Source organism: Ascaphus truei, chromosome 3 (assembly GCF_040206685.1).
Source record: "Ascaphus truei isolate aAscTru1 chromosome 3, aAscTru1.hap1, whole genome shotgun sequence".
In the NCBI taxonomy this organism is placed as follows: Eukaryota; Metazoa; Chordata; class Amphibia; order Anura; family Ascaphidae; genus Ascaphus; species Ascaphus truei.
Genome location: NC_134485.1, coordinates 390,063,735 through 390,074,302, shown reverse-complemented (window position 1 = coordinate 390,074,302; position 10,568 = coordinate 390,063,735).

Here is a 10,568-nt window from a genome sequence, read left to right as displayed (position 1 = left end):
TGTGTGTGTGTGTGTGTGTGTGTGTGTGTGTGTGTGTGTGTGTGTGTGTGTGTGTGTGTGTGTGTGTGTGTGTGTGTGTTGAATGTGGAAGTGATTGATGTCAGTGAATTCCAGCTTTTTTTCTTGTGTAAGATGACTTCCAAAATTGAGCTCCTTACATTGACTCACCGGGGCATGTCATTCTTGTAATTGATGATGTTTTCAAGGCAAGGTGTAGGTTTGGGGCACATTAGATCTCAATAAAAACTGAAGTGAGTGATTTGACTCAGCTGTGCCTTTTATCCACGACTTCCAATAAGCTTAAACGCATTACTGCCTAATGCTGCTCAAAATTACACAGAGACAGTGAAGAATTCCCGGCTAGCATGTGCTGCTAAATGAAACCATTTTATTGTGAACTTTAAATGATGTCTGATCAGACAATGTTTATTTAACTCATCTTAGCCCCTATTTTAAAATATGTTTAGAAAGTTGCACTTGCAGTATGACAGTACAGATCCCCACTTGCACTTAAAACCCCGGAGAAATCACTGTACACTGCTGTCAGATTTTCCACGGTTGCCAGCTATTTTTCTTAATGCATGTGAAAATGCATTTATGTGTACATATTTACATTGTAATTCTGAGAACAGTTTCTCTATTAGTTATCAATGCAAACACAGCAAAGAAAAGTAGGCTCCTTGCCAAGCCTGTGACAGCACAGCATGTCTTGCCTAGGTTGCCATGGGTGACTAGTAAGCTGACATCCTGGGGACCCAGCAAAGAACAGCCACTGACTAATGACTTCTGAATTCCAAGTGACCTTTGATACTTAATGGCCCAGACAAAACAAATGACCTGTGTGTGCGTATATATATATATATATATATATGTGTGTGTGTGTGTGTGCGTGTGTGTGTGTGTGTGTGTGTGCTTATATATATATATATATATGTGTGTGTTTGTGTGTGTGTTTGTGTAGCCGGACATTCCTCTCGGCAAATTCTGGAAGTTTGCCTAAAAATGTCTTTTTTTTAAAACGGGAGCCACACTCACACCGCGTTTTATGCGGATCTGCGCTGTAGCGGATCGCGCTATAATGGGGTTGAGCGGTGTACATATATATCCACTAAAACATCCCTCCAAATAAATTAAGAGACATGCCTGTGCTGAAAAAGGAATACATCTGACTGTGAGATATGCTAAAGGCTATGAAAAAAGTATATTTAGATGAGGACCTAAGGCACCAACCTAATGACTGGAATGATGTCAGACCCAACTAAAACCGATAACCACTGCTTTTCTAGGCCACAGCTATAGCAGTGTTAGCTAAACCAGCTGATGGCTAGCAGCACACACTGCCTACTAACTGCATACCTCTTAGGGATATCTATTTTGTTGATTATAACCTTGAAAGGACTTTAAGCACAAAGTAATAATATGTAATGAGGGCTATGAGTTACTAAGGCAAGATGAGATTAAATAAAACACATGTTTTCTGACACACACAGCAAATACAGCACACACAGAGAGAAAGTAATATAACAAAGTGAACTGGTGACGTGCATTACTAGTACTTCTAAAGTTATAAAGGATAAAGACAGTGGACCATATTTACTAATCAATGTTCTACCGTAAGGTATCACAAATGTATAACCATGACCTAAAGTAACATACAGTAGCGTTAAGTCCCACTTTAACAGCCTGCTGTACTGTAGATATGTGTTGGTGTGCCACACCTCCTTTGCATATCATTAACACTAACATCCGTTAAAATTATAGACAGGCCATCATAGCATTCAGACAGCCCTTAACACATCATTGGTGAGCTTTGAAGATCCCCATTAACACTTAATGAGATGTTAACTGAAGTTAATGACTCGTTAAGTCACTAACAGAGCTTGGTGGATCTGCCCTACAATGTATGTTCCTGTTTTAGTTAACTAACCATTATAAGCCCTGATCCACTTTGTGGATTCCTTACACTTTTACAAAGATGGAACATGGTCTCCTTTGATAACAATTAATAGAGATTCATTGACATGAATTTAGGTTAAAAATTTCACAAGTCAGGGGAGAAAGACAGTTGAAAAAAAATGAACTTGGTTTACTAAAAACAAACATATCAAGCCCTTGTAGTGTGAGCATGTGGCTGATTCTTTTGCAGGTAGTGATGCCCTTTAGTGGACCAACATGAGAGTTCTCCATACATGTACAAGTCAATTTGCACAACAAGCTATTGAGCTTGTAAAGAGCACTCATACTGTAGTGATGTCTAAATCACCTTTTGGATACGTTTTGAACATTAGTTGATTTGTGATTTCAAAGACTGGTCTATAGTTGAATATATAAATCACATAACATTGTAGAAATTTTAATTAATCTGCAAAATGTACCGAAGATCAACTAAATGTGACGACAGTAGTAATATTAGTGATCTTATCATTACAGTTATACATATGGATTCATAAACTCCTAAGTCTCCTTTATTATAAAAGCAGTCCCAGTCAGCTAATAATACATTTTAGAAACAAATTAATTTAATTGACTTCAGATGTAACTGTCCCTAAAGCTAAATATTCACTTTCTGACCTCTTTCAAAATGCTAAATCTTGTTTTTTTTTTAGCAGAGACCAGATACAGTATATCAAAACAGGCAAGTACAGCTGCAGTAAGACATACTGTCCCCAGGTGAGTGGCCGAACATACAAATGGCCGCAGCACTGAGAACCGTGTCTGCTGTGATCACGCTGCAGGGGTCCATGCGTGTGAATCGGATCCCCCGCAGTGTTAATCCATCCGGGCTGCAATCCTCACGGTCGCGGGACTGCGAGAGGCCTTGGCAAGACAAACAGTACGTTTTGCTACGTCTGTATAAAGACCTAACCTATGGATGCAAAAGGCAGGGTCTGCTTAAAACATGGGCCTAGATTTCCTTGTCATAAAAAAAAAATGTAAATCATGTTAAACGCCAATTTTATTTATCGTTCTGCTCACTACACTCATATTACCAGTGGTAAAGCAGTAATAAGGCCTTGTTATCGCAGTGATGAGTTGGCGATTACTGTGGTAAATGGCATATCACTTATTCCCATTCTGTTCACTGAACTCTGATATTTGGTGATATTGTGCTATCGAAAAAAAATATTGCTACATTTTTATCACCGACCCCAGGCTGGTGTTAGGTCTATCTTGCCCACATTTATAATGACCACTTTAAACAAAGGCAAGATGACTGTAGCCAACCTAGAATAGGTGATTAAAAGACATAATATTATCAATGCAGAACGTATTAATATAATAAATCCTGAGTAGCACAAGTGGCCAGGTAGTCGTGGTAAACCCATGATTAGCTGCCACTTGGGGTACTAATTGGATAATATTTGTACATATGGATCTTATGCTTTTTGTGTTTTATTTCTAGGGAGTTTGTTGTATGTTAACACATTTGGTGTGTGAAGGCATTCCTTGGCAAAGCATTTATAGATTTAGGCATCAGAGGCATTATCTTTTTCAACCCATAGGGTTTTGTAAGAAATCAAATTAAATAAACTTATGTTAGAGAAGTGTTATATCTCCCCTGTGCCCCTCCCTCCACAATTGCATCTCTAGCGCTGGTTAAAATTGCTTTCTATTAGTTATGAGTTATTTGTAAGGCTAGCGATATTTAACACTCAGTTAACACATTTCTAGTACAAATGTATCCAGGGTTATTTTAACCACAGGCACGTTGTGGTGGGATATTCAGTAATATCAGCATTATCACTGCCACTGACATGTATGGAAACTTTGTGATATTCTGAGTTATCAGTAAGTAAACAAAAAAAGCTAGTGACATCTGTATATGTAAATTAGATGAATCTCACTACCTTTTCAGGTAAAAAAAAAAAGTATTAGTGAATATGGTGTGACAGTCGTAATTCTTTAAAGGGTTAAATCGATCCAAAACTCTTTAATTTCAATTAGATTAATTTCTGCATTCCAATTCTGTTCCCCTCTAGGCTATTCTAATACAAGCCTATTATAATGTGAAAAACAAGATTTTGTGAACATTTGCTCGTCTAATTTCTTTTCTACAGTACAGTAATTCTGTGGACGAAGATCGTTTATAATGTACAGTTACAGGGCAGAATAGCCTATTATTAAATAAAATGACTATTTCAAGTGACTTTTTAGAATTTAGAGAGCTCGTATTTTTCATTTGAGTTTTTTTTTTTACATTTGCACAAATTGTTTGATTTCCTTAATAATGCTTTGTGTTTGATTTTTAAAAAAATCATTTTTAAATGTGCACTAAGCTATTTTAATTAAACATATATATTGCTGCATAATTTGATAGATTACAGTACTGTCTTTTCAATTTCTCTGCGTGATATACTGCAAATCAATTCACAATGGCATTATTCGAAAAGTATTCAAACTGCCCATCAAAAATTAGCAACACAATGACCATGAATAAATGCATAGTTCGATGTGTTCAATCAAGACAATTTCTAGAAACTGAAAAGAATCTGCATTAGAAATTGAATTTTCATACAGATTTTTTTTTTGTATGCTGTGTACTTGCAATATTTTAAAACCTATATTTCAATGCCTCTGCAGATAAGCAAGGCTTTCAGTATACAGTATGCCTTTGCATTTTATGTTTTAGGCTCCCAAATGATGCATTAGTATTGTATAAAGCATTTAATTTCAGTAATGAGCAGATAAGAAAATAACAAGAACACTGAGCAGCTGATTTTATTTAGGCCACGTCTGCAGTATTCTCCCACTAGAAATTCCCTTAGGAAACTTCTGAGCAGCCAATTTGTTCAGTCACCTCCAATTTTACCTTTAGCAGCCATGATGCAGCAAAGAAGCTGGAATGCATGAATTTACATAATCAGCTACGATGCTTAAGAGATGTCATGAGCACCGTCACATGATCTCTGCTCACATTCAGACACATGAGTATTTTACAATAGTTCAATATAAGATGTGTATGTTTTGCAAATTAAAAGACCATTTGCTTTTATTTACTAAGAAACTTTACGGCAGCGCAGCATCTTAAAATGCAACTGATTTATTGAAACTATTCTCCTCCTACAGATGAATTTATTGATACCTGCCGGTAGTTCGTTGTAGGAACGATTATTGGCCATTGGGGTCATATATCGAAGTCTCCCAGCTGCAAAACTTGGGCACAAATAACCCCAGATTTATCAAAGAGAAAACAACTACCGTTCCTTTATAAGGCTGTTTTGTGCTGTGATAACTTTATGGTGCTATTTTTTTGCTCTACTTTGTGACCCAGTTTTTCAGCTGGGAGACTTGGATACATAACTACTGGTCTAGGACAATTGGTCTCGGCTGTTTCGCTGCAAGTCACCGCCGCCCGCTTCGCCAGTAAGGTAAACCTTACCCTAAACCCCCCTAATGTTAACCCCTTTTACTAACGCTACCCTCGCCTAATAACCTTAACACGTTAGCGTAAACCCCCTTACCCTCAGCCCCTACCCTAATATCCATTTCCATAAGCCCTTACCCTAACCAGTGAAACCCCTAAAGTTAACTTCTTAACCTAAGCACTAAAAAAGTACCTCCTTATAGAAGTGGCCGCGGTGGAGGTTACAGCACTGTAGGGGCTAAGCGGCGGAGAAAGGGTCCGTCCACGGCCAAGCGCCGGTGGGGACTTGGTAGCAACCAAATGTCCAATTCCGTTTTTTTTGCTGTGATAACTTTATGGTGCTATTTATGTGCCCTGCTTTGTGCCCCTGTTTTGCAGCCGGGAGACTTGGATACATTACTTCCCATATTTATTAAGCAGTACTAAGCCATAAAACACTTTACAGCACTCAATGACCATTTAAGGGACTTAATATAACAGTTGGAAATATTGTGGTTGCGGCTTTTAAACTTTTGGTGGTTAAAAGGCTTACAGTGCTGTAAGTGTTAATTTTTATTAAGCTAATGAGCACGCAATGCCAATTTAAGTGACTGGGTCCTATGCAGCCCCGCCTGCGTCTCGATGCTGTGTATTTGACAGCCCTGTAATTGGAACTTATTGACCTTCGTAAAGAGGTCTCTCTTCTCCTCATTCTGACCCTTACTCCTCTCAATCTCATTACTGTAAGCCTTTTAACCACCAAAGGTTTAAAAAGATCAAACTCAATATTTCCAACTGTTATATATTAAGTCACTTATATGGGCATTGCATGCTCATTAGCTCAGTAAGTAATATAATACGACTTATTGTATTGCATTAAAATTTTAGGAAAAAAGTAATTTCCGATAGAAGTACTAGAGCAGGCCGTCAAACTTTCCCCCTCACTCCTTTGTCTCCCCCAACCCCCTCTCACCCATCCCCCTCTCTTTTTCTACCCCTATCTCCCCTCTCTTACCCCATCCCCCTTACTCCAGCCTCTCTCCCGCCCCATCATCTCTCCCCCATCCTCTCCCCTCCCCCATCCTCTCTTCCCAACCCCTTTCTTTCTCCCCATCCCCTCTCTTTCTCCCCATCCACTCTTTCTCCCCGTCCCCTCTCTTTCTCCCCTTCCCCTCTCCCCCTCCCTCCATCCACTCTCTTCCTCCCCCATCCTGCTAGAGGGGGAGGGAAGAGCAAGGATTGCTGCGGGGACCCTTGATCCGTAGTGTAGGTCCAGGGATCATCCAGGCGTTAGTGACCTAAGATGAACTGAATTGGGCAGAGGCCCACTTGTTACTGTGTGAGCAGAAGGATAGTAAAATGGATCCAGTTTAATATACCTCCGGCCTATAGTGTAATCTTTCTGGGGGGAGAGGTAACCATTTCTACCGTAGGAAATTGCCTCCATATATCTTGAGCCTGCGGCAGATGGAGGCGCTGTGTATCCAGAGATAAGTAACCATAATGTACCCCAAAAAACAGTCCTGTCATCCCCAACACCATTGGCGGAGACTCAGATCTACTGTGAGCCAGCAGGTATGCACCAACCTACACCGTAATGGCGACATCTCCCAGAGAGTGGGGAAAGCAGCGTTACACCCCATTCCCTCTCTTTCTCCCCATCCCCCCTCTCTATCATTTACCATCTCACTCTCTCTGTCCCCATCCCCCCACTCACTCTCCCTCCCCCATTCACACTCTCTCCCCATCCCATCTCTGCCTACCCTCTCTCACCCCATCCCTTCTCATCCCCTCTCCTCCTCCCCTATCCTTCCCCCTACCCCCTCTCCGTATCCCACTCTCCATCCCCTATCCCCCTCCCCTTATCAGCTCTTCTGCCCCCATTCCCTCTCTATCCCCATCCCTTCTCTCTACCCATCCCCCACCCCCTCTCTCTCTCTCAGTTCCTACTCTCTCTCCCAGCCAATCACCACCACACCAATTCTTCTGCCCAGCCAAACAGCCTCCCTCCCAGACAAACAACCTCCCTCCCACTGTCACTCCGGGCCAAACAACTTTCCTACCAGCCATAACAAGCTCCATACCACATGAGAAGGTTGCTTGGGTTGTATGGAGCCCAGCCTGCGTCTTCATCCCATGTATTTGACAGCTTTGTAATTGGAGTTTATTGACCTTTGTAAAGAGGTTTCTCTTCTCCTCTTTGTGACCCTTATTCCCCTCAATCTCCCCCCTCCCCTTCCAACTCTTTCTCCCTCTTCCCCTCCTCATCCTCCCCAACTTCTCCCTCTCACCCCCTCTCCCCACTTACTCACCCTCCCTCCTCCCCCTTCACCCACCCTCTCCCCCTCACTCTCCCGTTCCTTCCCTCACCTCATCACTTCCCCCCCTCATTCTCCCTCCTCTCCATAATCTCTCTCTCCCCCAATCTCACCTCTTCCCTATCTCGTCTCCTCTCTATCACCTATCTCTCTCTCCCCATCCCCCTCTCTTACACAACCGCTAGCTCTCTCACCCCAATCCCTTCTCTCCACTCCATCCCCTCTCTCTCCCCGATCCCCTTGCCCTCCCCATCCTCTCTCCCTATCCTCCTCTATCCCCCCATCCTGTCACTCCTCCCTATCCCCTCTATCAACCCCATCCCCTCTCTCTCACCCCAATCACCTCTCTCTCTCCTCCATCCCTTCTTTCTCCCCACCCCCTCTCTATATCCCCCACCCCCTCTCTTTCTCCCATCTCCTCTCTTTCCTTCCATTCCCTCTCTCATCCTTATTTTCTCCCCCATCCTCTCCTCCACTATGCATCCCCTCTCTCTCCATCTCCCCATTCTCTCTCTATTCCCCATCTCTCCTCCCCACCCCCTCACCCCCATCCCCTCTATCACCCTCTCTCTCATCCAAATCACCTCTCTCTCTCTCTCCTCTATCTGCTCTCTCTCCCCCATCCCCTGTCTCTCCCTCACTCCCTCTCTCTATGCCCTACCCTCTATCTCCCCCATCCCCTCTTTCCTTCTCTGTCATCCATATTCTCTCCCCATCCTCTCCTCCACTATACACCCCCTCTCCCCCATTCCCTCTCCTCCATCCCCTCTCTCCCCATCCCATTTCTGCCCCCACTCCTCTCTCCCCCCATCTCCCTCTCTCTCTCCCCCCTCACCTCTCTTTCCCCCAGCCTCTTTTCCTCCATCCTCTCTATCTCTCCCATCCTCTTTCCTCCATCCTCTATCTCCCCCATTCCATTCCCCCTCTCTCGTCCATATTCTCTCCCCATCCTCTCTCTTCCCCATCATCTCCTCCATTATACAATTCCCCACCCCTCTCCCCATCCCTTATATCTCCCCCATCCCTTCTCTCTCTGTCCCCCATCCCCTCTATCCTCATCCTCTCTCTATGCCCATCCACTTTCTCCCCCATCTCCCTTTCTCTCCATGCTCCCTCCCATTATCCAATCCCCCACTCCTCTCTCTCCCCTCATCCCCTCTTTCTCCTTATACCCTATCCCCATCCTCTCCATTTCCATCCTCTCTCAATCCCTACCCCATTACTCACCCCATCTCCCTCTCTTTCCCGCTATCCAATCCCCCTTCCTTTCTCGCTCTCCCCCCATCATCCCCTCCCCCTTCTCCCCCTCTCTCCCCATCTCCTCTTATCCCCTATCTCTCTCCCCATCCCCTCTCTATGCCCATCCTCTTTCTCCCCCACCCTATATATCCCCCATCTCCCTATTTCTCTGCATGCTCTCTCCCACTATCCAATTCCCCACCCTCTCCCCTCATCCCCTCTCTCTTCCTTCTCTCCCCCTCTCCCATAATTCCCCCTCTCCCCTTAACCCCTCTCTATCCCCATCCACTCTCTTTCCCCACCCCATTTCTCCCCCCATGCTCTTTCTCCCCCCATCTCCCTCTCTCTCTCCCACTATCCAATCCCCCATCCTTTATCACGCACTCTCTCCCCTCATCCCCTCCCTCTCTCCCCCATCTCCCTCTCCCCTCATCCCTTCCTTCCCTCTCCCCCATCTATCTCTCTCCCTCTCCCCCATCTCCTCAATCTCCCTGTCTCTCCCCCATCTCCCTCTCTCTCCCCACCCCCTCCCTCTCTTTTCCCCACATACGTATATCTTTATTTATATAGCACCTACAGTGCTTTACAAAGACAATACAGTACAGATAATTATTATACAATAAGTGCAACAAACTCAAAAAATAGGAAAGGAGATCCCTGTCCCGGAAACTTACAGTAGATGGCAGTACTTGGGCACAATGATTGGTAGGAGTGACTGTGGGTGTGGGACAATAGCCACAAGTCCAGACTATTGGGATGCTTCATTTAAGAGGTGTGTTTTGAAGGTTTGGAGAGAATGTGCTTGGCATATGAGGGAGTTCCAGAGATAATTTGCAGTGAGAAAAAAGGGTTTAAGGTGAGAAAGAGCAGTAGAGGTGAAAGGTTGGTGTGCAGGGTAGACGAGCAGGAGCATAGCGAGAGATCAAAGCTGATATGTAAGAAGGAGCATATGAGTGGAGAGCCTAATGGTAAGGAGGAGAACTTTGTAGGTGATCTGAAATTTCATGGGAAGCCAAGAGAGTTATTTAAGGAGGAGATGAGTGGATACTATTTTGGGAGAAAGTGAAATTATTCTAGCAGCCGAATTTTGGATTGACTGCAAGGGTTAAAGTTGCAAGGCAGGGAGGCCTGTTAACATTATGTTACAATAATCCTGACGGGAGAGGAAAAGTGCATGCATTAGAGTTTTAGCGGTAGTTTGACAGATGAAAGGGAAGATCTTGGCAATATTATGGAGGAAGAAGCATCACATTTTGGCCATGCTGTGAATATAGATGGAAAGGGTAAGGGAAGAGTCAAGAGTCACTCCTAGGCAACGTGGTGTGGTGACAAGATAGATGGTAGTACCATTTACTGTAATGGAGAAGGGGGGTATTAGGCCAGATTTGGGGGAAATATGAGGAGCTCAGTTTTAGGTATATTAAATTTAAGGCGACGGAGCATCATCCACGAGGATATAAGCAGGAGGCAATCTGAGACTTGGAACTGGATTGCAAGAGTGAGAGTAGGGGTGTGTAACAGGGACTTATCACTGTTTGAGGGAAACTGCCTCTAAATCCAGGAGTGTGCTGGTTAATTGGACACAAGCAATCAACCAGACTTCACCTGGCTGATTAGGACTTTTAGAAAAAGCCTGATGTGAGAAACAGGAAGGACATAAAGAAGAG